Source organism: Haliotis asinina, chromosome 16 (genome assembly GCF_037392515.1).
Source record: "Haliotis asinina isolate JCU_RB_2024 chromosome 16, JCU_Hal_asi_v2, whole genome shotgun sequence".
Lineage (NCBI taxonomy): Eukaryota > Metazoa > Mollusca > Gastropoda > Lepetellida > Haliotidae > Haliotis > Haliotis asinina.
In genome coordinates this window covers 16,920,452-16,948,309 of record NC_090295.1, presented here as the reverse complement: position 1 = coordinate 16,948,309, position 27,858 = coordinate 16,920,452, and the positions used below count along the sequence as shown (strand labels likewise).

The 27,858-nt window shown below is 38.2% G+C and overlaps 2 protein-coding genes across 4 annotated transcripts in view; both read right to left on the bottom strand.

Moving 5' to 3' along the window:
* Positions 1-27,858, bottom strand: part of LOC137268878 (short-chain dehydrogenase/reductase 3-like) — a 308,772-nt gene that overhangs the window by 112,917 nt on the left and 167,997 nt on the right. The window lies entirely within an intron of this gene.
* The window catches only part of LOC137268873 (D-glucuronyl C5-epimerase-like), a 307,371-nt gene that overhangs the window by 147,558 nt on the left and 131,955 nt on the right, over positions 1-27,858 (bottom strand). Inside the window, exon 4 of one of the 3 annotated variants that reach the window (XM_067803456.1) lies at positions 25,899-25,955. The exons of 1 other annotated variant lie outside the window; for it this stretch is intronic. The gene's annotated coding sequence lies outside the window, so the exon portion shown is untranslated. Of the gene's footprint in view, positions 1-25,898; positions 26,105-27,858 lie in introns of those variants that run through there. One more of the 3 variants, XM_067803457.1, reaches the window with a different exon arrangement.

The following is a 27,858-nucleotide window of genomic DNA, read 5'->3' as shown; positions in this document are numbered from 1 at the left end:
GGTAGAACTAAGAACCTCATGCCTATAATGAGCTCACAAACATAATGATGTAAACCAAACAAGCACCTGCCCCACTCTCTCCTGAACCATTCTAACCCCTGGTTGTTGCCAAAATATACTGAACAGCAAAAAAAATATCACTATTTTTTTTTTCCAAAAAATAAAAGAAATAAACATAAACATTTACTTTTGTGAGATTTCATTTTTTTTCCAAAATTGGGTTTCTTCTCTGTTCAGTATTGGATCATTACGAATAAAATTGACCTGCTACAAAACCAATTTGCCCGTGTTCTGATGTTAGTGAAATGTACCTTTCAAAGAAAGAATTCCACTAGGAAATTTTCAATGTCCATGAATATAAACTTGCTCAGGTTGCAACGAAGTAGAACAATGATCAGGCCAACATGGAACATCTTCGTTTGGATAGCAGCAGACGGATGAGCTTGATGAAAGAATTTCCCACAAACAAGAAACCTCCAACTTCCTCTTTCCAGAGACCAGAAAAATTGAGACATTTCCCAAACCTTTCATTTCAGATTCGGTGAAAGATGTGTAAGCAGATAACTTGATCATTTGCACATCAAAGATCAATTTTGGAAAAACTCTCTTATCTGCACGATTGTTGCGAGATGCAGGAAGTTTCTCCATCCAAGGCCACATCCGATTCTTCTTCAGGGTCATAATCAACCAATTCCACCATATTTTTCATTGGACACGTTTTTATAGTTATTCAATGGGAGATCCAACCTGACATAAATGTGTTTTTATTGCTGGTCGGAATAACAGCATTGAAGGACCCATCAACTCATCTGCAAGTGCTGGTATTGTAAAAGATCCGTGTTTGCTCAATGTTTCACACCAGGCACTCCAGGTTGCCAAACTGGAGCAACATTATACAATTATACTAACATTGCCATTGATCTGTTGGCATACAATGGAGACATTTCCTTGCAAAATCTGCCTCCTTTCAGAGGAAGAGGCAGGAGAAATGATTGTAATATTGTACACAATGTCATGTGGTCCACACATTCTGAAGAGGCATCTAGTTTAGTTGAAAGTGAAAGCTTTGCAAAAACATCCCTGCGAGAAGTGTGGTATATGCGAGTACTACCAAAATTATGTGTAATGGTAGATTATCAGGTACACACTAGAATGTCTACAATCTGGTTCTAAGTAGGAGAATTATAACGTCAGTTTGATGTAAGACATGATAGTAAAGAGTCCATCTCTACAAGTGGGTTGAGTTGAGTTGGGTTGGGTTGCGTTGCGTTGCGTTGCGTTGCGTTGCGTTGCGTTGCGTTGCGTTGCGTTGAGTTGAGTTGAGTTGAGTTGCGTTTTATGCCTCATTCAGCATTATTCCAGTTATATGACGGCGGTCTGTAAAACATTGAGTCTGGACCAGACGATCCAGTGATCAACAACATGAGGATTGATTTGTACAATTGGGAACCAATGACGTGTGTCAACCAAGTCAGCGAGCCTGACCACTGGTCCAGTTTGTCGCCTCTTGCAACAAGCAGTCGCCTTTTATGGCAAGCAAGGGTTGTTAAAGGCCTATTCTACCCCAGACCTTCACAAGTTGTGTAAGTGAGTGGAAATCAAGTCAAATTCTTATATGGGCATTGCAAATTCATAGCTTGTTTTAATATTACTGTAATCAGTTAATGACTTAGCGATTCAACGACTCGTTAAATGACTCAGATACCAAGACCATAAAAATGGATTTTAATATAGTGAGTGAGGTTAGTTTCACGCCTCATTCAGCAACATTCCAGCTATATGTCAGCAGTCTGCGTCTGTAAATAATTGAGGCTGGAGTCAACATCATGAGAGCTGATCAACTCAATTGGGATACGATGACATGTGCCAACCAAGTCAATGAGCTCGACCACCAGATCCCCCTAGTCGCCTCTTACAACAAGTATGGGTTACTGAAGACCAATTCTAACTCAGATTTTCACAAGTCCCAGGAGATATAACTTGAGACACAAATGTGAAACCCCCAACACTTTAGGTATTTGAAGAAACACCACTTGGCCACCTTCATGAGACCTTACAAGGATATCAGTCTTAACTCAAGTGACCTGATCAACATCATGTTGCATCAATGTTTCATGTAACATCATCCTTCACATCGTTACAACTTCGTTGGACACCGTTCTCCATGGACACTCAGACTTGCATCTAAAAGATCTTGCATCTAAAAGATCTGTCATGAAAAAATATTACACAGGAAATAAACTACTGAAACTATTCCAACCAGATAAGTTATCTGTGTTTTGAACCTAGATTTGCATCCCGAGGGTATTTTACTGCATTAAGTTCCTGTCACCAACACAGATGATCACAACACCACCATCTTTCAAAATGAGATGTCTGTATAATCCTATACTACCCTCCAGCATATAACGAATTAATAAAAAATTCATTTCGAGGAAGAACTATCTTCCCTATTCCTAAAAAAAATGACAAAAGCTTCTTCAACAGAAAGATGTCAGATTGTAAAATATTTATCAAGATGCTTAAAAACATCTCCAGCAAGGATTCCTCTTTTCTCCGGCAGCCTTTAATCTGAAATAATTCACTGCATCCCAAACTACTCTTTCCTCAACTTCCAAAGATACAAAAAAGAAATGTCACTGGAAGAAGAGATCTCGGATGAAGCAACAGGCGACTGCAGCTAGGTAATTTCAGACCATTTAAAAATTGCACTAAAAATATAACTTCCTTACCGAATGTTTTTTTCTCATTTGCAAAGCCCCATGGGACTTTAGATGATCCTGTAGATCAATACTAGTGCCTCTTAATCAGGTCCAGTATCCCTACTGCGACCCCCAAACACAAAAGAGCTATTTCAATTTGTCTAGCTGGCGTTCTCTAACAGAAGAGGTCCCTATTACACTATTCTCGATAACATCCGACATCAAAAGCTCTGTGTCCAACACGGCTCCGTTTAGGACATTCTGCGATGGATCGTTTGCTTCGAAGGGGGATCTCCATTAGGGGGATTATTTCAAGTGTCAATGACAACGATTTCGCTGTCAATTCTGCATTTTTTTGGACCAGCCTGCAATTGCTGATGCACTTTTTGAAAAAGAGTGTGAGAGGACCTATGGAGAAGACCACGGTGTTGAGTGAATGGAAGATATTAAACAAGTTTCATTGAATTTGTTGGGACAATGGCAACTTGAAACTCAGACTGGAGACAACCTAAACTGGCAAGGGGGCTATCACTAATATTAACACCATGTCTTCATCAAGCCAACAGGAAGTTATCCTGAAGTTCCTGACAACGAAGTGTCCCAAAATAGACAATGAAAAGGAAATCCTGCAGTAAAAAATATCTCAGGTTATCCTACATGTCCAAATTTGTAATGTTCAAAATTGTTTAATGCTGTACAAAAAGCCAAACAGGAGATGTGGTATATCCCAAAGTTCCTCACAATGCAGTGTCCCAAAATAGACAATAAAAAGGAAATTCCACTTTAGTATAAAAGTCCCATTTGTAATTATCCACATTGTTTATTGTTATTATTGTTATTGTTGTTAGTATTGTTATTGTTGTTATTGTTTATTCAAATCACCTGCATGTCACTGTAACATCTCAGTTTTCTCGAGGAAGAATTGTCGTTCAATGTTTTTATCACTTCTCCCTGTGAATATTATGGACTAGAACAGTTCAGTGTACCCCATATTGTCTACCTCTGGATATCATGGTCTTCCCTGTTCCATTTACATGAATTCCCATGGATATTCTGGGGTGGAATTGGTCCCTAGTTCCCAATGCTTGTGTCCCAGTTGGTATCGTGGAATGGAAGAGGCTGTCGTGTTCCCCATGCTTTGTTCATTGTGGGTATCCTCTTGTAAAATATTATCCCTGGATATTGTGGGAATTCTTGAGTGTACTCAGTACCCAGGACACTTATATCGATTTTCAAGTAAAGTCAGTCACAAAACTGATCCTTGGAGACTTTGAGTAGAGGATAGGTCCCTAGTTCCCCTGAGTGAATCCAGTCGAGCAAAATGTCGAGTAAAATTAGTTTCCACTGCCTCAAATTCTGAAGTGAGCAAGTGAATATGGTTTCAGCTTTGATATTTTACCCATATAACTTGAACATATGAAATGAGCTTCATATCTCATACATATATGGGAAATATACTTGGTCCTTAGTGCAATGAGATTATTTCAAAAGCATGTCCGTGAGTGAAAGGAAGGCATGTAAAAATTGTCAATGGGCATCACAAATACCGAGGTACGAGGACCATTAAAGACGAATGATTTTAATACAGTTAGTGAGTGAGTGAGTTTAGTTTTACATCAAACTTTGCAATATCCCAGCTATGGTGGCAGTAGTTAAATATATTCTTGTTTAAAGAAAGATGATATCTTTATGGTTATATCGCTCTTAGGGAATGTGTACATGACTGAGTGAGTTCTTTTGCCATGTTTCAAGCAGTATCACAGATGGGACACCAGATGTGGGCTCCCCACATTATACCTATGTGGGTAATTAAACCTGACTTTCGGCGTAGTAAGCATATGTTTAACCACTGGGCCAACCCTCCACTCCAGTTTTAAAATGAGAAGCTCCTGATAATGGCATACAATTATCGCTCTCAGAATAAAATCTGTCAGGTTGTTTTGTGTCAACCATCACATATGCAGAAGAGGGCAGATTTATTGCATGTTTGACCTGATTTCATACAGAAACGACTAGCAGTCTACTACAGAATATGGAATGTAGTTTTGTCAATTTGTAGATGCTTTGAAGTGATTGCTACATAAATACTATATATATTGCAAGATAATTCCTACGCACCCATTAGCAATGATATTTTCCATACAACTATACAACAACCAGACAGACCTCAGAAGGGTATGCATTATGCATGAAGAAAACATCACATTTATTTTTACATCAATCAGTCTGCAGTGCATTCATTTCATGAATCTGACTAAAAAATGTTAAAACCCAACAAAACCTCATCTTTGTAGTGCACATTACACCAAATTTTGATGCTTTTCTGCAATTTATTGAAACTTATTCTAATGGAGAACATTCTGGGCAGAATCACTCGCTGTTATCACAGCCATTTGCATGTCAAGGAATCATTTTGTCATTAAATGATAATACGTACCGCATAGAAACATTTTCTTGGAGAATAACTGAGGTATTTGATCATGTTCTATTTACACCGAATAGCTTCAAACGGATATTTGTAAACAGCTCTGCATTTCTTTTCATTTTGTATTTTAGAGACAAACCACAGTTATGATTTACCACCGTGAAAACAAACTTTTATCATTTCAAATTCCAAATCATAGAAGGGGTGACTTAAAGTTTAAAGTCAAAAGGGTATCATTTCAGCCAAACAGCAAACACAGAAAGGAGACAAAGTGAGAGGATGTCATATAAAGTTCGGCAGAATTAACTATAGCTGAGATAACCTGTCATAATTACACATGGAATTGGCCTTCAGCAACCCATGCATGTCGCAATAGATGACTTAAATGTTCAGGTGGTAAAGCTCACTGACTTTGTTGACATGTCATCATCTTTCAGTTGTGCAGATCAATGCTCGTGCTGTCGATCACTGGATTGTCTGGTCCAGGCTCGATTATCAATAGACTGCTCCGATTGACCTAGAATATTGCTGAGTGTGGCATAAAAGTAAACTCACTGACTCACTGATCATAATAAAGTTGAACAATCAGGAATAAAGCATTACTTGATACTGTATGCAATGATCTTCATGGTTAGGATGTAGGATTGATAAGCATTTGGGAGGACATACACTTGGTGAAGACAGTGCTTAAACTGGGAACCACTTGGGAGGACATACACATGGTGAAGACAACACTTAAACTGAGAACCACTTGGGAGGACATACACTTGGTGAAGACAGCACTTAAACTGGGAACCACTTGGAAGGACATACACTAGGTGAAGACAGCACTTAAACTGAGAACCACTTGGGAGGACCTACACTTGGTGAACACTGTACTTAAAATGAGAACCACTTGGGAGGACATACACTTGGTGAAGGCAGCACTTAAGTGGGAACCACTTGGGAGGAATTTCATTGGTTGCTGACTGGGTGAAGACAACACATAAACAGGGTAGTGAGCACGGGAACCACCTGAGAGGACATACACTTGATGAAGACTGTACTTAAACTGGGAATCACTTGCGAGGACATACACTGGGTGAAGACTGTACTTGAACTGGGAACCAGTTGGGAGGACATACACTGGCAGCTGACTGGGTAACTTGGAAACTTTTTGACATCCTACAGGAAGACAGGGCTTTTCATTGAGACATAAATGCCAACTGAGTGGAGACCGCAGACTCCACAAGGAACTACATGAGAAGACAAGAACTTCACCCAGACATGGCTGCTGACCTCTGCTGGTGCGTCTGATCCCATCTCCATATCACAATTCCTTCAGACTCTCATCTATCTTATAGCTGTAATTTTGCTGACTATGGCATAAAGTGATTTCACTTAATCATTTTGAACTGCCATGGACCAATGAAGGACGGTGCAATGATTGGGCTTTACAGATACAGCCAGAATTCAGACGAGGAGTCCATTCATTGTAGATTTAATAGATATCAAATAAATAAAATGCCAAAGACTGACATCTCCTACAAACTTTGGGGAAAGACGAATGTAAACTGGGCCCACCCATGCTGTGGCTTTAACATCATTAGAATGCAATCACACATAATGATGTCATTATAGAGTAGAAAGTCATCTACTCATGCAAAAATGCAATGACATGATTTTAAAAAGTGAGGAAGATCCCTTAATGTTTGCCTGTGTACCACCATACTGCAATAATATCTTCTTTAAAATGTATTTCAAACATGCATTGTAAAGATCACAGCATATTTTAAGCATTGGGCTGACAGGGTGAACGATCTAGAATTAGCCTTATCTCATTGTTGACATTTCACCTATTTGTAGTCAGTGTCCATGGAAAGGTTAATTTATGGAAAAATTTAATTCTGCTCCATCAAAGGGACATAATACTGTATAGCACATTGCACAGTCTCCAATGTCCGTTTTTTTTTTTTCATGCAATACTACCCTAAAAAGACTAAAAATATCTCTTGCCTCCAGGATAATGGTTACCGTCTATGACCGTAGATAATGATTAGTACAACTAAACTACATGCTATGAGAACTGGCCCATTACCAAGAAAACAACCCTCAATTCAGCAATAGACTCTGTAAGTAGGTCACTTCACTTTGCAAGACCTCATTTTGTTCGGTACTTCTGGTGAGAAACAATGTTGTACAGCAATGGCACTAGCACTGTCCCTGTCACATGCCATGGATAATAATACTGGACACACTCTCTGTGAGCATGGCGTGCAACAGGCTACGAAACACTTGGACAATAACTATTACGACTGTCAACAACTGTGACAGTATGCATGGACGCACGCTTGGTCCAGTCAAGTGAAATCATATTTGGTGGCTACACAATTTGCAAACTGAACTGATCCTTGAATTATGTATACATGTCTGCAAATCCAGTATTAGAAGTAGTTCATTGTGAGAATTACAGGCCCTGCATACTGAGTGAGTGAGTTTAGTTTGACGCTGCACACACCAATATTCAAGCTATATGGCGACGGTCTGTAAATAATCACGTCTGAACCAGACAATCCAGTGATCAACAACATAGCATCGATCTGTGCAACTGGGAACCAATGATATGTGTCAACCAAGTCAGTGAGTCTGACCACCCGATCCCGTTAGTCACCTCTTACGACAAGCAGAGTCACCTAGTATGACAAGCTTGTGTTGCTGAAGGCCTATTCTACCCCGTACCTTCAGGGGTCCCTACATACTGAAACCCTGATGGAGTTGTACAGACAATCATCTGATATCAAAATGCAATTTTAGAATCAATTTTGACTGATAGCAAGGAACCAACTCTTAAATGCATTACGTAAGTGAGAATATCACCAAACTATTTCAAGGACACTCTCCATGAACTACCAAGTCATTTTCACTATCACCCTCTTCCTGACCCAAATTACTACAGTCAGGGCCATATTGTATTCCCATTTTATATTTGCAAACAATTTCAAATGAAAATGCATGGTTCGCAATGGCAGAGTATATCCGCGAATGTGATATCTTTCATTGTGAAACCAGGAATGACAGCAAAGGGGCCAATCTAAAGTTTGAAAATTGGCATGGTGCCAACTGTAATGTACATCAGAAGGACAGTCGTGTCAGCAGCTTCTTTCCAAGGTGCCTTGCTGTCAATCAAAATACACTTTTTATGTACATTTTTAACAACCTGTCAGAACCACAAGGTCCTAACATTCCATTGGTACTTAATTCACAAGCCACAGAATGAAATGTGTCCTCCAATTGTGAACTGTTTTATCTTTTCACCTACCAACCACACAGAGGTATTTGTGAGATTAAAGAACTATTTGATACTTTACACTCAAACATATCATTTTCAAGGAATATTTCTGTTGTAACAATCTTTTCTCATATGCACATAGAACCATTTAGATCACATGTGGTATCACTTCATATCTTACGGACCTAATTTCTTGATTTTCAGTGATATAGTTGTCAGATCACTTACGATAAAAACTGAAGATTACTGAGCCATGTAGGTCTCTTAAATTATATATTACATTATATTATCTAAATATTCATATTATTTCTCCAACATGGATTTTCACAATAACATTTGTCAGAATTAGACCTATTTATTTTACATGGATCCTTGCAAAGACACAGGAACCTTTAAACGTGGTGCCGATTCTTTTCAAACAAATTAATTTTCAAGCAAGGAATCATTAGAAGAACATCCGTTTTCCTGTTCCTTCAGTAGAAATTGTATCAATATTATATCCTTACAAAAGGTGCCGTAATATTGAGTTCAAGATTGGATATCTTTTTACATATTACAGTCTTCCTATCATGTATTGCATAATATACTCCCTTTTGCCCATTTGAAAACAACTTCGGTAGTCAATGTATACAATAATGGGAAATGTTTCTATTTAAAATAAATAAATGAATTATTTAATATGAATGAAAACATATTCCCTCATTTGTCAGTGTATACACTTTTAGATTTGTTGCCTCCAGCTACTGTCAGAAATATAGCAGCTATATGACATAAATCAGTAAAATATCCAGTGATTGACATCATGAGCATCATTCCAACAATTTGGAACAAAAATGCATCAGTGCACCAACTTGATTACTACATCCATTTGTCAGGATGCATACGACAACCTATATATGGTCTTTTAGTGATATCAGGAAGTTGTTACACTACCGCCTAAAAGTTCATTCCCCTTACATGCGTGTGAAACTTGTAACACATGCAATTCGGACCAAGATCTTTTATGAATCTATTTTCTTTTAATTCTTTGACACGCAATGTTTCAGGGTCAATTCAGACCCCTTTTATTTATCAATGAAAGTTATTGGTAACCTAAAAATTGCAAATGCTGACCATTCACTTTCAAAGCAAGCTAAACTTTCCATATAAACATAAAAGCTCAGCCCGCCAAAGTTTGATGTATAAGGCCTGTCATTCCAAAAAATACAATTTCCAAGCATGCCAATTTCAAGATTTTTAAAAACTAACAACATTTCACTATTTCATCAATGTATAAGTTCGCTGCAAAATAGTGGCCATCCATTGGATGAAAGTATTCACAAATGACAAGAAAAGGTTGCTGGGGACCTGTATTCTTACCCAGAATTCCCTGGGGTCATATATTACAAGAGTAATGACAGTGCTATATTTAATATGCACAACAACACAAAGGCATTGACAGATGCCTTGGGGCAGGAAGAATGCCATGAGTTCACACTTACTGTCACTACAAGATGCAGTGGATTCTGCAAGAACAGTATCATTTTCAAGCCATTTCGGTTGACAAATTGGTTTAAAATGCAATGAATGGTAGACATTTTAACACCTTGGACAGCTCACAGAGAAGGGGACTTCTGTTAAAAATCTATGGATACATGTGAAGTCAAGTGAGAGAGAGAGTGAGTGAGGTCTTATGTCTCTTTTAGCAATATTCCAGGTGGTTGACACCATAAATAGAGTGCACACATGCTACACATGTAGAATCAAACCTGTGCCTCTAGAATGATGAGCGAACGCTTTACTCAAGAGGCCACCCCAGGCCCATATGTCATGTTGACCAGTTCCATAAACATTGACTTTGATGAAAGAAAGCGAGGCATCTGATGGAACTCTAGCATTATTTATGACAGAAACACAAGCTAGTTTTCAACTCAGCTTGAGGTTGAGTTCTGTGTAGTTTGACATAAAATTTGGGCATTCCGTCATTATTGTATTCAGTCATAAATACTTAGTGAAGAATGTGACTGTCAATAGCAGTTTCAGAAGTAATCACTCATAAATGGCAATGTTCCATTACCCACGGAGAAAGAGAGAGAGAGGGAGAGAGAGAGAGGGAGAGAGGGAGAGAGAGAGAGAGGAGAGAGGGAGAGAGAGAGGGAGAGAGAGAGGAGAAAGAGAGAGGGAGAGAGAGAGGGAGAGAGAGAGATAGAGAAAGAGGGAGAGAGAGAGAGAGAGGGAAAGAGGGAGAGAGAGAAAAAGGGAGAGAGAGAGGGAGAGAGAGAGAAAATGAATTATCATTTCTGCATGTTATTAGAAGATGGGTAATATACAGTAACTGTTTGCAATACTTTTCACTTTATGAAACTCTGACCAGTGTTTCAGTGATTAAATTGCCATGTCAAGTAAATGTGTGGTTAAAGCCCAAAGGAATGTTGGCGCCAGACGTTTACTTTGATGAAACACTAAAGCTGGATATGATGCTGTTAAATAGAAACATAAACAGAGTGAAACGGGATTCAAACCCCTCAGCAAATGTTCCTAGCATTCCCAAGGGAGGCAACCCTTTGCAGAGAACTGTAGCTCTTCAGAGCATTGGGCCACATTTGCCCAGTTGTACTTGCATGTAATAATAGGTCTGGCAAAACAGCTGGGCAACAATATAGCACATAAACTCGTAATACCAGACTGGACACAAGTTCCTCTTGATATAAGTACAGGGAGGCTGTTTGCAGCTCTGGTGAGTGAGTGAGTGAGCTGATATTGATCCAGTGAATGAGAAAGAAAGAGTGAGCGAGGAATTCTGGATTTACGCCGCTTTTAGAAATATTGCAGCAATTCCACAGCATGGTACACCAGAAAGAAGCTTCACACATTGCACCCATGTGGGGAATGAAACCCCGGATCATAGGTATGACAAGTAAACACTTTAACCACTAAGCTACCCAACTGCCCTCCTCTGACTGAAACATACATAAGATGAGACACATCTACACTTAGCTGACCTAGAGGCCAGTGGAAGAGTTTGTTCACATGGGGAATAATTCTTTGCTGTTTATGTCCTGTTTCTCCATGTGACACTTATGTGGGCTCCACCTTCTTAAAACAAGTTCCATCATCAACGTTGCTTGATCTTCTGCACAGAATTAGTTCTCAGGAAGGGTGTTTATCCACAGAAACATGTCTCAAGTAAACACAACACTTATTCAAGTGGATGACTCACATGGTCCAACGAGTGGGTGGATATGAAGTTGATTTGTTGAGTATAGTTTTACGCGGCTTCTAGCAATATGCCAACATCACAGCGATGTTAATAATGATGAGTGTTTCTTGCTGATAATCCAAGGTTTAAAGAAATAATCAAGATGTTTAAGTGAGCATAGATTTAAACTCATTTTTGCAAAATTTCAGCAACACCATGCCAAGGACTCCAAAAATGGGCTTCACACATTGTACCCATGTGGGGAATCGAAACCGGGTCTTCAGCGTGACGAGCAGACATTTAACCAGTAAGCTGCCACATCATCCTTGATATGGCTGAGTGGATGAGTGGGTGTTTGATTGATGAATAAAGCAAGTGAGTGAGTGAGTAAGTGGGCAAGGGGACAAATGAGTGGGTGCGCAAGTAGAAGAATGAGTGAGTCAGGGGTTGAGTTGATAAGTGGGTCAATGGTTAAGTGAGTCAATGGTTAATTGTGTGAGTGAATGAGTGGATAAATGAGTGGATGAGTGGGTGTTTGATGAATGAAGTGAGCGAGTAAGTGGGCAAGTGGACGAATGAGTGTGTGCAAGTAGAAGAATGAGTGAGTGAGGGGTTGAGTTGATAGGTGAGTCAATGGTTGGGTGAGTGAGTGGATAAGTGGGTGAGTGAGTGGATGAGTGGGTGGATGAGTGGGTGAGTGCACATGAGTGAGCATCACATTTATGTGGTTGCCTCTTGTGATCAGCAGAAGTAGTTGTGTGTCATCCAAAAAGAATGTGTAACACAACAATACTTCAGTTGATTAAATCAGTTTCATAGAATTCCATAAATAGAATTACCAAGAAACCACATTTCATCCTAATTTGTTGATTTTCCCCCTAAATGTTCACTGTAATCACCCCTAAATCACATAAAATCGCACACATCCACATGTTCAGAACATTCATACCATTCACTATTGTTGAAAATACTATGAAACTTACAACAAAGAGAATTTCAGACACAAACCCGACACTCCAAGTGACAAGCAAACACTTCAACCATGATGCCAATATTACATCTCCTCAATGACAATGTCACTCATGAACAGAACCAAAACAAGAAAATTAGTATGACACCAAAAGCATAGTGAATGTGGGAAACAAACACAGACACAGCAAGTAACAAGCAAACACTTCAACCGCAACACCAACATATCATTCACAATAAACCAAATGACATTCCTGACATATCCATCTCCTACAGAGTGTGTGGTCCTATCACACACACTACTGAGTAATGCATAGCTAAATATACTTCTGATATTTCTTCACATTAGTGATCCCTACAGCCATTCTCTGTGTGCCAAAAAGGTTTTACAAAATAACACAGAAGTATCTTCAGACTTGGAAACAGCTCCCAGTGCCTAGATATTAATCTTATCAAGAAACTCGAACTAAAGCTATTTCTTGTGAAAAGAGAAAGCAAGGCATATGTTTGAATCTCGATGCCAAAGGCAGTTCCCTGCTCAGTCTTATACAGTGTAATCTCCTTGGACACAAAGCAGAATGGGATTATTTAGGAGTGAAGAGATTTTCATATGTACTCAAAGGCCCACGTCAATAAGAAGACTGTAAGCTTAAGGTACAGCAAGATGGTTTTGTTGCCAGAATAAAGGCTGAAGCTTGTGAAAAACTTACTTTTCTAGAAGACAACATATTTTAATGATTCCTTTTCTTGGTTCTATCTGGTTTGGTTATTCATCAATGACGTGATAAAGGGGGTGGGATATGGTCACCTTTTCATAAACACCTGGTGTCATAAAATGTGATTGTGATTTATAAACACCTACCTCGGACAGAATCATACAATAGATCTGCATTTAAACTTCACTGATCAATGTTTTTGCAAGACAGGTTTTCAGTAATTCAAAGATCTCGACAGCTCTGGAGTGAGTGAGTGAGTGAGTGAGTGAGCGAGCGAGCGAGGGAGCCACTTTCAGAAACATTCCAGAAATGACAAGCAGTGAACACAAGAAAATGATGATTGAACTCGGGTCTTTACCATGATGAGTGAATGCTTTAGGCACGTGTGATGGAGACAAAACATGTTTGGAACAGAAACATATCTGTGAAATAACATAATCTGTAAATGTGCTGATAGTAAAAAAAAAACCAACAGGGACTGAGTGAGTGAGTTTAGTTTTCATGCTGCACTCAGCAATATTCCAGCCATATGGTGGCGTTCTGTAAATAATCACGTCTGGAACAGAAAATCCAGTGATCAACAACATGAGCAATGATCTGCGGAACTGGAAACCGATAACGTGTCAACCAAGTCAGCGAGTCTGACCACCCGATCCCGTTAGTTGCCTCTTACAATAAGCACAGCCTCCTTTTATGGCAAGCTTGGGTCGCTGAAGGCCTGTTCTACCTTGTGACCTTCACAGTTTGGAAATACAACAGAAAGTATCAAACATGGGTGTTGAAATGGACTTAATGTGCAAGGCAGGACTGTTGCCAGTTTTCTAGTGTGGTTGTTTGGCTGACACTGCGCTCAGCAACAGTGTAGCTAAACGGCAGCAGTCAGTAGATAATAAAGTCTGGACCAGATATATCAATATCATGAGCAACAATCTGTGCAACTGGACAGCGATTAGGAATCCTAACCACATGATCTTGCACCAGCTGAGATACCTTGACATTATTCTAAACACAGACACCAACCAGACGAAGTATATGACTGCTCCGTCCAGCCTTGTTTTATCCCATAGTTCCAAGCATCAATCACAGAAACATCAAGTACCAACTTTAGGGTTGTAACAAGCAGCAAACTATCAATGAATGGCAATTGTTGAGTGTTTGACAGCAATGAATCGATGTGTGACTATTGATCGTTTAGTAATTGCCTTCCGTTGACAAACATCTATGGTGTTTTGTATACCTTATATTACTTGGGTGCTTGACTTGCAGCTTTTTTAAAATTTTGTTTGAATTGTTTACTTGATCTAGGTTTCAAGTTAACTTGTCAGTTTCAATTCATACAGGGATAGGTCACTCGCTTGCTATCTTTACCATTTGCACTAATTAACGTGTGCCTCATGATGCTTCAGCGCACACTGTGACTTGGCGTGTTCCCAGTGCAGCTGTGTTTAAAAGAACTTCAGCCAGTTTATTGTATCAGTCCGAATTTTACAGTGAGTGAATGAATGAATTACAGTAAGAATTAAGAGCAAGAATTATACGTGAATGAATGAAAGAAATAAAGAAAAAAATACACTGCAGCCTTCCCTCCCAAAACATGTTGAAGAACACAAAAGTATTGTGAGGACACATGTGTTAACATCAGCTTTTTAAAAAATCTACTTTGAGACATTTTTGTTTACGTCAATAATTCATTCAGATATCTTATTGCTTGTGGGGAATGGAATGGACATAAACAAAAATAACTGACACTGTCACACACACCTTAAAAACAAAATGTAAGCCTGTCACAAAGCCTTGTAAACACGTTTCCAGTTTTGTCAAAATATAAGATCAACAAGAAAGAAAGACATTATGGAACTATAACCCTCAAACATCACAAGCAGCCGTATGTCATATTTTTCACACACCTCAAATACACCCTAACATTCTTTTTTAGATTATGAAACTATCACTATTACTTGCAAACACATTTCACCTGATAGTATATTCCCCTCATAAGAATTAAAGCTGTAAGTGAAAGATGTTTTTGAAGAAATAACTAGAAACACTCAGTCAACGGTGTGTAGCATTTCAATGGCGGATCTGAATAGATTGGCAATATGTCAAGTTTTTCACACACCTCAAACACACCATAATAATTTTTTAAACATCACTATTATTGCAAATACATTTCATCTAAAGGCATGTTTCCCATCTAAAAATTTAACGAATGTGTGAAAGAAGGTTTTATTGGCACAATTTAGTCTATCTTCGCGGTGAATCGAGAATGGAAGCCAATGAGCTATAACATACTGACTTGAAACTTTACTACAAATCTACTGTCCTAAAACTGACACTAATAACAATTACTTGACTTAAACTGAAGTGACAAGGTAATTAACTTATCTTCTACATGTAGGATTCCAGTTGTCACAACACTCAGCGAATTTAATCAGCTGATGAAAATAAAACAGGCTCAATTCTAAATACTACGCTGCCGCCATATTGGCTACACTGGTTACATAACAACCCGAGACATATGTTCAGGGGCTTTTCGGGGAGTTTCTTATCCCTCTCTATATAGTTGCCCTGATTCATATCAACTATTTGGGAAACGGCTTAAAATGAGACAACTGAAGCACAGAAAAATGATGGCAATGGTGGGTTGCAACAGACGACAGCTATCACAATAGCATGTTGCAATAGGATACTGATATCGCAACAACGATAGCTGTTTCCCCTTCAATAATCCCCCCTAACCATCTCTTGGTATGGTGTGGCCAGAGGTTGATCTGTCACAAAGGATTCACAACCTTTGTAGTGGAATCAGCCAAGGAGTAAGTCTAAATTAAGAAAGATGATCAGTTCGTATTGCACAATATTCTGTCATCATCATCAGTGACCATGCAAAAGAACATATCCATAGCCAGGGAAGTCATGATGGAAAAGGTTAATGGCAGCACTTTTTGAAAGAAAACGCTGTTTTATTTTTTCACTGAAAAGACACCCGAAACAAAATGTATTATTTTCAAAAGAGTATACACTGAATTTCAAGCATGATTGCAACCTGCTGCAAATGGATGTCATTAGTTTGGTACAAAGATATTAAAAGTCACTACGCAACAAAGATTGTTGTTTTGGATCATTCTCAAACCTTTACAAGATCTGAACGAGAAATTTTATCACCATTTTGTCTAAAAATGTCCTTAGGAACCTGTTTCAGCAATTAATCATGCTGATTAAATTCTAACACTGGTATTCAACCCAAACTCAAACTTGTAGGTTTTTTTCTAAAAATCCAAAATGAAGCAGAGTATTCGGCTCTGTGTAGTTAGAAATATTTATTATCAAAATGCAATTACATCACAATAAAATGTTTCAGGGAATTCTAATTATCAGACATTCTTTGTCTCAAGAAGTACTTGTACAAGCATCTTGGACTGTTATCGATTTCATTTTCAGTGACAGTCATGCATTCTTGCCAACAATTCCATACATTCCAGTATGTTGCTTGTTCATATTTCTTTAAATTTTTATTTTCCTTAAATATTAACAACTCAAACAAATTTTCCAAACTCTTTTCTTGAATCCTTGACAATAAATCCAGATCTGTATTTTCCTTAAATTCTTCTGTAAGCAAAATCAATCATAACCCTCCCTTGTATTCTTACCTAGTTCAGTTTCAAAATAAACAGTCTGTGTCACCTGAAAGTGTAATATGAGCTTTGCTCCTCACCGCAAGGTGCAGAGTCAATATTTAACAAATCAACGCCCATCAAATACCATATGCATTTCAACTATTTCTGTACCGTAATTAGTCTGAAATATTCATCTGTAACAAAATTAGTGCAACGAAAATTTGCAAATATTTCATCAAAGACCAAGTAGTTGATAGGGGCCTACTAATCCAGTTTGGAGCACAGGATTTTGTATGGGGACTAGATATTTATCATCTTCATGTGCAAATCCAGATATTTTTTATTGAAACCTACGTTTCTAAATAATTTTCAAGTAAACAAGGGTAAATAATTTTAGAAGCAACTGTTGTTCTAAACAATTTTCATGAGGATTTTTGTCTAACTTAAGTCAAGAATCAAATCTTTCCAGGCCAATTTGAAGTGGAATTATAAGAAAAGCAAGATTTATGGATGTCAGCTTCTATATTGTGAATAACAAGGACATTCCGGATTGTGAACCCAGGTTATATAGGAACATGCATACACTCCAAAACATCATGCTATTCACAATAAAGAATAAACACTTCTTATAATTCCAGAGTATGAAATATCAACATCACAGAGACCGACACTTGAAGTGGGCTTCACACATTGTATCCATGTGGAGAACAGAACCCAGGACTTTGGCATGACAAATGAATGGTCCAACCACAAAGCCACCCCACCAACCCACTTACTTTAGAGCTAATGATTTTTCAAACAAAAATAAGTAATAATAAACAACAAGGGACTTAAGAATTTCATCCCTATCAGTCCATATCAGGTTTGAAAATTATGAATAATAAAATTGAAGGAATTGAATATTAGATATGTATGTGTTCTGCCATAAGTGGAAAGCCTTTTGATTTCAATATATTCTTAGTTAAAAAATCTGAATGTATAATTAGTGGTGTTTATTATTCATGTAAAGCCCCAAATAACATTCCAAAATTGGAATTACTAGAATATTTACGGTATTTCCACAACTTTACAATCAATGTAAACTCTGACATATACCAATGAATCATTTCTAGTTTCTGGACACCAAATTCTAAAACATCTCTTCAATCGTTTCCCTTTTTCAATAAGAAGTGCCCTGAAAATGGAGGCATCCATATGTGCTTGAGCAGCATCGATAATATTCGCTGGAAGAGTGACTCTCAAATATTCGTTCAATCAAAGATGAATTTATGTTTGAGAAAGGTATTCTTCATGGTATTATAAGAGCTATGTCAACATTCGTGTGGGCCCAACAATGAAAAATCGCTTTCCAATTTTTCCAACAAAGACATAAAGAAAACAGAATGAGGGGCCTTTTCTCTCTTTCATTGGACGGCATATGAATAATGTCGCGACGTGCCACATTCTGTCTCTGTATGTACAGCAACTAAGCAACACGCACAATGGCGACAGTAGTAATATAAAGCTGCATGGAGTAAAATTGTAAATATTCATCCATGGACACATTTGCTGAAAGAACAAAATTTAAGACAAATGTGAGCTTCCCAATCTGGTATAGTTGTGCAGAAACTAAACAAAACCTGTCTTGTTTCACATGATCAATTCTGGAGAGCAAACAAGAGTCTTTATCAAAATCCAGAGCCCAAATGAAAGAAATTTGTAATCTGTGTGGGTTGATATTGACAAATTCAAGTAAACACCAAAATTCTTTAATGTTTCCCATCGTAATATATTTCAATTTATCAATGATGAATGAAACATGAAAAATGTTTTAACAATTCTGTTAATTGGAAAACTTTAAAACAGGTAAAAAGAACATTCTGATCCTCCAGCTAAATTGGAAGAAAGGGTTGTATAGCTTAACAAAAAATGTGGATGTTGCAGCTTGTTGTATACTGAACTGCAAACAACATGCAGCTTGATGTATACTGAACTGCAAACAACATGCAGCTTGATGTATACTGAACCGCAAACAACATGCAGTTTGATGTATACTGTACCGCAAACAACATGCAGTTTGATGTATACTGAACTGCAAACAACATGCAGCTTGATGTATACTGAACCGCAAACAACATGCAGTTTGATGTATACTGTACCGCAAACAACATGCAGTTTGATGTATACTGAACTGCAAACAACATGCAGCTCCCAAACGTAAGTGTTCATGTTTATGTCTTCTGGTTAAAAGACAATAAAAAAGTGTCGCATTTTGCTGTTCAGTATGTGTACAGAACTATGAACACTATTTCAGTTATATCACTGCATTTCAGCCTGATGTAAACACGTGTGTGAGTTTAGTTTTATGCCACCTTTGGCAATATTTCAGCCACAGCAGGGTCAGGACAGCAGAAATGGGCTTCACACATTGCGTCCACATATGGAATCAAATCCAGAACGACCAAATGTCTCGGCAAGTAGGCCATCCCATAAACATACAAGAAGAAAAGCATGAGCAATGTGCAAAAAAGACATTTTCAATATGGCCACCATGGCAGACGTGTAAAAATCAAATTCAAATTCAGCTTCAGAGACACCACAGATGGGAGAGTTTCAACAAACTTAAGGCTGCAGAGTTTAATTCCTGTAGTTTCAAAGGGAACATTGAAAATATGAAGGTTCATGTATGATTGAAGCAGGGCATGACAACCAGATAATGGACACAACACAAACTCACTTGAGTTTCACTCATGTAAACTAAACATGTGAACATATACTCAGGATACCACCACACAAAATAATTTGCATGTAGAAGATATTCAGTTTACCTTGATGACAACATAAAATTGCTGTACTGTTGACAAAATCTGAAGATATCTTTGTATGACTGTCTAACAGACAAAACAGCCAGAAACTTATGAAATATTATATTTCATGTACAATTGTTGGGACAGTCAGATTTTGGGGGACAACAATCTAGCAATGAGATAAATCTCTTCTGAGAGATAATAACTCTTAATGGGGACTGTCTGAAGAGTTCAGTCTTCTTAAAATGCATGAAAGCTCAAGTGATGCAGGTATAAGCCCATCTTTGCAAAACTCATGAGAACAAGTCTGGTGATCACAAACCTGGAAACATAACTAGGATGAACCAGGATTCAAAACTGTGATCAGCAGTTCCTGGCATGCAAAAAGGGACATAACTCTGTAAAATACACTGTATCACCTAACACAACTATGACACACATACTTCTCAGGAAACTGCAGTACACTGCTATAACATGGCTTTGTGAAAAAACCAAAAAACCAAAAAAAACAAAAAACAAAAACATCACATTTGAAACTTGAGATATGTAATCACAGGATCACCAGTGGCGCTGTTCTTATTTCTGGATGATTTGGAAACTAATAAGTGTTCTTTATTCAAAATTAGTTTCCATGGTAAAATAAAATGATCACTAAATTTGCTTACAATACCAAATCAACATTTCAGAGACATGCTGTCACTTTACCAATTTTGATGATTCAGTCACCAAAGATGGAGATATTTCTTCTCTTGCATGAGACCCATGAAGGTCCCGGGGTAGAATAGGCCTTCAATAACCCATGCTTGCCATAAAAGATGAATAAATGGGATCGGTTGGTCAGACTCACTGACTTGGTTGACACATGTCATCGGTTCCCAGTTGAGCAGATCGATGCTCATGTTGTTGATCACTGGATCGATTATTTACAGACCGCCTCCATATAGCAGGAATATTACTCAGTGTCTCGTAAATCTAAACTCACTCACCCACTTCTCTTGTATGAGAACAAGGGAGGTCCAGAATCAGTCACCAAAGATGGAGATATTTCTCCTCTTACAATTAGAGAAGTGAAATAATGAAGAAATACCTTGTTTAGAAACTACACACAAAAACAACGGAAGACAAGTTATCTAATGTATCATTCTTAGAAGACCTTCACCTTTAAACAAAATGACTGGACCACAAGAGTTTCTGTGAAAAGATGCATTCCCGTAAATCGTAATTACTAATCTTACATTCCATTACACTGTAGACAAAACATCTTGTTTCATAATGGAAAACAGATTCAAGGGTAATCGCTCATTCAATCCTTGACACTAACATTTAGCATGTTAAAAAACCTGCAAATAAACATGGAAATAACTTGATTTTTTTTTCACGAAAAACAAAGACCTAATTTCCTGCACTTGCTGTAGATTTCCAACATTAGCAGTGTAACATTTAATGTTTGAAACAAGGTTGTTATGCTTGCTGAAAAAAATAAAACGTTCACTATAAGCACAAAGTAATTATACACATGTATCGAGTAAATTACCCAGAACTGCTGGCATCCAAGTTCACCAAATACATAATCATTAACTGATTTGTGAAGCAAGTTATTTTGTCTAAATAGAATTTAGTACGAAAAAAGTATGACGAAAATATCATTATGCTCTCTTTTTGGGTCTTCATTCCAGTTTCATATTATTTCAGTCTAAATAAACTTAGTTTCAGCATTTTTCATTACGCTATTCTACTGAGTCTCGCAAAACCCTAGCAAGAGGTCTCAGTAGGTAACCTTAGAGCAACTTATAACCGTCCAATCAATTGCAAGACGCCTAACAGATTTAACCAATCAGACAACGGCTACTGTTTAGGGTCTGGCGGGACTTACTAAATTCTTTATTCTCTCACACTGATCCCTCAAGAAACAAGAATAAGCATAAAACACAGATAATTGACCTGCAGTATATATGCTTTGGGCTCTTTGACGACATGGTTTACCTGGAAGCGATAGTACAGAAAATTGCATTTGGAATCATTCCAGTACAACCCTTTTTCGAGGTAAAAGTTCAAAAGATATGTGTGAATGACCACCTCCACAATTTGGTAATCTGTGTCCTGATTGGTCACTCTCAAAGGTTACCTGATATGACCTCCTACTAGGGTTTGTTAGACTGATTTGAGGAGTGAAAGGTATAATACCGAGACTAAGTTTACTTACACTGGTATTATTTGTGAGACAATGCAACATACTCATGACCCATGTCTTCATTCTCTACTTATTCAAAGTGGTAGAGGGAGTAACTCACAGGCAGTTGGTATATTTACACATACATCTACACATACTCATAAATACATTCAGAGTGAATGATTGAGTGAGCTTAATTCTCAGCCACTTTTAGCAATCTTCCAGCCATTTCACAGCTAGGACTCTAGGTATGGGCTTCACACATTGTACCGATGTGAGGAATTGAACCTGGACCTTTGGCATCATGAGCAAGCGCTTTAGCCAGTAGGCCACCCCATATACATTTCGACTGCATAGACATCAGGTATTCATTCCAAATGTGTGTCAGGTGTACATGACGTCTTTTTATCAGAACCATCATAATAAACACAATATGTAAAATTAAAATAGATGAAGTTCTGTGATGATGTGTATGGTTTCAGTCAAAAAACTACACAGAATTTCATTCAAACTTAAGTTTTAAATTATAATAATTAACAAAATAGCATACTTTACTAAAAATATATATTATAAAAAAGAAAGTACAATCCCTCAAAATAAAATGTTAATTCGAGATTTCTGTTATCACAATAATGAGATATATTTCTAGTGCTTTAGTAAGTACAGAATAGGCTGAATGTGTTGTATGCTCAATTTCCCAATAAATCACAATACATATAATTGAATAACAATACACTGCAATACCATATAAATGCCAATACACTGGTCTTTCTTTTCTTCAGTAAAGGCAAGTAATTCTACACTTTTCCATACATTATATAGACAGGATTATTTGCAGTATAAGCATAATTATCTTTCGTAATCATACTTTTGAACATATGTACAGGGTTTCATTTGTATAAAGAGTTACATTATCTATTCAGAAGTCAATAGTGGAAATATATGAACACAAATCTTCATTATGCATGGAGAATAAGTAAGTGAGTGAGTGAGTGAGTTTAGTTTTACGCCGCACTCAGCAATATTACAGCTATATGGCGGCAGTCTGTAAATAATCGAGTCTGGACCAGACAATCCAGTGATGAACAACATGAGCATCGATCTGCGCAATGGGGAACCGATGACATGTGTCAACCAAGTCAGCGAGCCTGACCACCCGATCCCGTTAGTCGCCTCTTACGACAAGCTGAGTCGCCTTTTATGGCAAGCATGGGTTGCTGAAGGCCTATTCTATCCCGGGACCTTCACCGGTCGGAGAATAAGTAAGGGCAAGTAACTCTAAAGTAGATACATTAAGTAGACACAAACATCCATTATTCACAGTGTAAGGGTAATTATCTCTAGTAGTTATTATGTTAAACATATGCGCAGATCTTAATTATCCATTCGGAGAAAGCAAGGGTTATCTAGTCAGTTGATGGGCTAAATATGTGTCAAGGATTTCATGTCTTGTTTTGAGTGAGCATACTTTCCATGATTGGGGTCAAGAGGACCGTCTCATCCTCATGTCAGTCTCGAAATGGGATGTATAGAATACTTATTATTAATATTATCATTACTTTTTAAACATAAAAACATAACTCTTGTATCCAGTGACTTCTTGAAGCACTAAAGTTATACTGGCAGAAACAAGAAAAAATTGCATGCATGCAGTAGCCATAGCAACAGTAACATCAACAAAATCCAATTTTAACGATTAGGCATTGTTTCTTTCCTGAAATAATCCTATATCAAACTCGTTAGATTAATGCAAAAACTATAGATCCTGACAACAGTCATCAATAACATGAAGTTCAAATAACCATTCGCATTAGAAGACTTCATCTGTCGTTATGATTAAATACATCATTACTTCTGAACCCTTCAGTTAATAACATTTTTCATAACGTCACATGCACCAAAAAATATCTTTAACTCGAAAACATCTGCAAATTCCTTTCTTTAGTCAACATCATTAATTCTGGTCTAATGGGTTGTGTAACGCATGCACATACTTCTGACTCTGACACAATACTGACTGACGTTTGCCATCTATTGAATTGCAGACTCCTGATTACTTCCAAATGCCAAATGGTAAAATGTATTTCAGTAATAAATTTTATACTTAAATGCCAAGATGCTTCAGAAAATGTACCACTTTAGTGAGTCAACTTTACACTGAATGCATTGTTTGAGTGAGTAAGTGAGTGAGCTGTTATCAATTCAGTGAGTGAGTTTGGTGTTATGCTGCTTAGCAATATATCAGCAACATCAGGCCCTGATTTCTCGAAACAAACTTAAAACGCATTTCACCGATCGAACTCAAATCGACATATCGCTCAAACTGTAGGAGACAATTTGAGTTTGGTGGACATTTTACTTAAGTAGTTTGGGCTTCTATATTTAAATGATGCAATACAAAATTCAGCTGTTTCAAATTGTGAAACTCAGTTCGAGATTTGAGTAAAAACTTAAGTTTGTTTCGAGAAATCAGGGCCTGAGTCCAGGAAGGGCTTCATACAACATTGCAGCAATGTGGGGAATTAAACCTGAGTGTTCAGTTTGATGAGCATTCACTTTAACCATTAGGCTACCCCAATGACTAAATCCCCTCCAGGGCCCCATGCCTGTATCCCTTCATCACACTACCACTGCATCCCCTCCATGGCCCCATGCCTGTATCCCTGAATCACGCTACCACCGCATCCCCTCCATGGTCCCATGCCTGTATCCCTTCATTACTTTAACACTGCATCCATCCAGGGCCCCATGCCTGCATCATTTCATCACTTCAAGTGCATCCCCTCCAGGGCCCCATGCTTGTATCATTTCATCACTTCAACTGCATCCCCTCCAGGGCCCCATGCTTGTATCCTTGCCTCACTATTCCACTGCATCCCTCCAGGGCCCCATGCCTGTATCCTTGCCTCACTATTCTACTGCATCACCTCGTGCCTGTGCTTTTGTTCCTGTCACAGTTGAAGGAATTTTCACTGTCATCAACAGAGACAATCACACTTGAGCTATTCTCATTGAGAAAGTCCTTAATTGCTTAATGAAAAGGTTGCCAAGATGAGTAATTCCATGTCATGTCACACTCATGAGTCATGACCCTGAGTACTAACATGATACTGGTGTGGAAGACACTGAAACAATTAAATGGAGGTATTTCCAAACATGACAGGAACCTCTGACACTCAAGGGCAGATGGATGGACAGACAGATGGATGGACAGACAGACAGACCCCTGCAGTCAAAGGCCAGTGTCTATTACACAAGAGGCACAGACGAGACAGGGCAGATGGATGGACAGACAGATGGATGGACAAACACAGATGGATGGATGGATGGATGGACAGACAGACAGACCCCTGGAGTCAAAGGCCTGCATCTTTTACACACAGACAAGAGAGACTGACAGACGCACGATGATGCCCGGCATACAAACATATTTAAAAATTCAACTTTCATAAATACAAATGATTTACACACACTTTTACAAGATTAGGCAAATTCTCTTGCCTACACATGTGTACCAAAACACTACCACATACAATCTCACCTCAAACTATTTCGCTTCACTAAAACAAATTCCAAAAACATGTCTTAAACACACACACTACCAAACAAACTCCCCCTACCTAAGATCCAGGTTGTATATCCAAAATAGGGCCACGTCAATTCAACAGATATGTCTTACCTATATGATGATATATCCCAATCTAAAAGTAACATACAACAAACCCCTGAACACTAGCCATTCAGTTCACCTGTATTCCCCCAACAATTGAGCAGAGTCAAGGTATTTGTGGTATGACAGGTGTTTCATGGGGCCAGTAGCCATTCACAAACACAGCGACATATACCTTAGTACTGTAGCCTCATTTACCATGAATCATTCAGCCATTGTCGTTGAAACAACAAACAGAACACTGTAACACATGACCTCTCCTCCAACAGCTGTGCTACACATAGGAAACATTGTTAAACCCACGGAATGAATGATTCTACAATGAGAGTATTGTGCGACCTTCGTGATCATATATAAGTGGAAGGAAAGGATTGAGATGAATATCGTTGAACCCTACCTATGGACATCTAGGTCTTCCTGGGTCCCTTATTCGGAAAGAGTATGTATGACCTACCTGTAAAAACCAGAACATCATCCAGATAAACTCGTTAACATCCAGGTAACAGGGAAAAGGTTGAACGTATTGACAGTCCAAATCTTACACTCACTGCCCCGAAAGCATTGACATTTGCTTGCCTTACGAGCAGGGGGCCTCTCAAAAACGAAAGGGTGTATTTTTGTACGACAGTCATGTGGTAATATGTGGGTTATTAAGCCGCATGGTAGTATTTGTGTCAGGGATGCTATCAAAACAACAAAATTCATTTTGGTATCGTTGTGTGAGTCTTATGAGAGTGACATGTGGGCGTTGTGCGAGTGCTCACTGCTCCTCTTTACATTCAGAAGTAACATAAGAGTACTCCACACTTGCTTGAAGCTATATGCCACGTTAAAGGTATTTTCAGCTGGTACAATCATGTTGCTTTCCTAACTTTGCCTGTAAACAGTCTGCAGAAAACACAAGCCTGAATTTTTCCTTGGCATCATCTTCAGTAGACACAGTGTTGAAGTATGGACTATTTTGTTTGAGAGAAGCAGACCAAACAGAAATCTACCTGTCTGACTACAGACAAGCTGCTAATCTCACTGTATATACAACTCCTAGGTGTTTCATTAAAAGATCAAAGGAGTCGACGGAACATTCTCCTCTACTTCAGTACACTTTCAACTAACATCGTCTGACGTAACGTAGCTGTTGAAATTTCCTCCCCTGTGATCCAAAGCATCCATGGAAATTATCCTAAAATGACAGTTAATGACGGATTACTCTCAATTAAATCTGAGAAAAAAGTTGGTTTTCCTTGTAACTGAAAGATGGGTGATTCAGGTTTTTTTACAATTCTGTTTTTAAGGATACAAGTTGGTGATTAAAAGTAAACGTGAGTCCAAATATTGAAATACTTTTCAAACAGAACTGACAAGGTGTGATGTTGTCAAAAGAATATGTCCCCCTTCAGAGACATGTGATCTCATATTACATAATCAATACATGTTTGTTTTCTGCTTGACTAGCAGGAACAGGTGTTGGAAGCTATCAGCAACAGCCCAAGGAATTCCCACTGACGTCAGTAAGACACACATTCACGCTGGAGTGAAACGATACATCGTGTAAAAGTGCATCATGAACAAACACTTTGCTCTAAATGCACAACAACCGTGAAGATCCGAGTTAGAACTGAATTCTTCAGTAACCCATGATGGTGATAGGGTGTGACTAACGGGATCAGGCGGTCAGGCTCACTGACTTGGTTGACACATGTCATCATGTCTTAAGTGTGTAGATGTTCATGCTGTTGATCACTAGATTGTCTGGGCTCGACTCGATTATTTACAGATCGTCGCCATATAGCTGGAATATTATTGAGTGTGTCATAAAACTAATTAACATGTACAACATTTCTGTTCTTGATCGATAAGTGGGGCAATGGGGGAGCCTTGAGGTTAAAGTGCTTGTATACATACTGAAGACCTGGGTTTGATTCCCCACAAGGGTACAGCGTGTGGGTGTAGTCCATTTCGGGTGTATACCAAGATATTGCCGGAATATTGCACTCACTGGATCAATATCAGACACCAGCTTCCCCAAATAAATTTCTTGCTATTCTTTCAATGCCACTGAAGCATTTCTGTGAGTGAAATATTGAAAAAATGAGTTGTAACAAGCATTACAAGTTAACAACTAAAATAACAGCTACGAACATGTTTCTACAACATTTCCTATTGAACCTGCTCTGAATTATTTATAGTTAATAAGTTTCCACATAATTTGGCACAATGTGTGTATTGAGATGCTTTCTTCAGACCTTTGATGAAACCAAAGAACGTTGATGTAGTGTGGACAAGTGATAAGTTTTATGATGCTTTTAGCAATATTCCAGCTACACCACGACAGGGAAAAACAGAAATGGGCTTCACAC